This window comes from Sinocyclocheilus anshuiensis, unplaced genomic scaffold (assembly GCF_001515605.1).
Source record: "Sinocyclocheilus anshuiensis isolate Anshui unplaced genomic scaffold, SAMN03320099.WGS_v1.1 scaffold536, whole genome shotgun sequence".
Taxonomy (NCBI): domain Eukaryota; kingdom Metazoa; phylum Chordata; class Actinopteri; order Cypriniformes; family Cyprinidae; genus Sinocyclocheilus; species Sinocyclocheilus anshuiensis.
The window spans coordinates 1,718,090-1,719,817 of NW_015557179.1; the positions used below are offsets into that span (position 1 = coordinate 1,718,090).

Sequence of the window (1,728 nt, forward strand, 5' to 3'; positions counted from 1 at the left end):
AGTGAGTGAACATCAAAGATCACACAACAGAAGTGTGCTCTCTCGCTCTCTCTCTCTACCGTTAAGTAACGTGTGCATTGTTTTACTTACTTCTTTTTGACGTATCCAACCGAACTACAAGCTTTCCAGTGATGTCTGTGAGAAAGGTATATCACTCAGCGTGCTTTGCTCATCAGCTCGCGCACATCAGCTATACAGGCGTTAATACTGAATGTTTAACATTATATTCATTACATACATATACTTCGTAGACATCCTTAATCTCTAATAACTCTGTTCTGCTCTCTGTTGTTGGTGTTTCTTTGTCTGAATATGGCACTTAACACATGCTGTGTGGTATCGGCATTTGGTATCGGGGCATTTTAACGAGTACGAGTACAGGAGCTCAGTATTGGGCCCGATACCGGTGCATCCCTAATTGATGGATAAGATGTTGATTTCAGATGGGCCTATACAAGCATGCATTGCTCAGGGCAGAAAAAGGGCTTTTGTTAGGCCTAATTTTTTAAAAATGTGAATGTCCTACATTAGAATGTCAAAACAGCTCTATCCAACACAAGTTAGTTTCTCAACAGGCCTTGACTTCACACTTGAAACCATCACAACACCAATACCTGTAGAAGTGTTACTTTCTATAAAGCAGGGGTCTTAAAGAAAGCAAAAGTCCACCAATTATTAATTGAGAGAGAACACAATACTATATTACGCAAATTTAAAGTGAACTATATAGTCATCTGTACAGTTCAGTTAACTTTAAGTTTGCATAATATTGTTCTCTCTCTCTATATATATTATATATTCATAATATATCATTATTAAATATAATAGAAGTAAAACTATTTACTTAGAAGAACAAAAGAACATCTTATACTTCACACTGTATACTTTATATCAACAAATATATCCAAACTTGCACTTTATCCCACAGAACAGTTACCGCGTTTGGGGTTTCCTATCGCAACTGTATAAAAGACTAAATAAAACAGGTTATCTCCCCATAAACATTACTATACCACAGAACTGAACTGTGCTGGATCCTTAAATGCGCGAAGCGAAGATCAGCGACAAATGTGCAAACGGACTTTAATGCACAGTATTATGGGTGGATCTCTAAGGCTTACGTGATCTTAAAATAACGCAGTCGTATTCTTGCAGGAATTACAGAGCAGAAAGCGCATAAACGTCCGCGTAACAGCGCACTCGACAGCTTTATTACTATTTTAATAGTTTAAAACGTCAAACAGTGCGCATATATAATGTAAAAGCGTATATGCTACTTACAGTTTAAGCCGCGGCCCGTCACTTCCTAAATACAGAGTACCTCTGCTGCGCTCGAGCGTGAGACACGCAGCGTAATATTTAATGAGGTGGGTGGGACTCATTCTTTCCATGACTGTGTCACACCAAACAATCTTTAACTAAATACAAAACATGTGATTCTTTCGTGCACCATGACTCACGTTGTTTGGTAATAAAGGAATGACTATTGTAATCTTTCCATAAGTCTGTCAAATATGACCCAACCTATTGTGGGGTGTAGTTACCGTTTAAACGAGCAGCTGTATGAAATGCGTTGTAGTCTCTTTAAGATCTCCGTTTCCTGTATGCTGTGTGTTTTTCTGCTGCTGCTGTTGTTGTTTTTTTTATATTTAATACAATGGATATGTGATGTATCTAGCACAAGGCACAAAACATTGGGTGGATCTAAATATGGAAGTTTGCCCAAGC

General features: G+C 38.0%; 1 protein-coding gene across 1 annotated transcript in view; it reads right to left on the reverse strand.

The window, feature by feature from the left end:
- The window catches only part of LOC107678500 (annexin A5-like), a 15,198-nt gene extending 13,470 nt beyond the window's left edge, over positions 1-1,728 (reverse strand). The window contains exons 1-2 of the mRNA XM_016473779.1: positions 1,545-1,728; positions 1,282-1,418 (exon numbers count right to left, since the gene is read on the reverse strand). The gene's annotated coding sequence lies outside the window, so the exon portion shown is untranslated. The remainder of the gene's footprint in view (positions 1-1,281; positions 1,419-1,544) is intronic.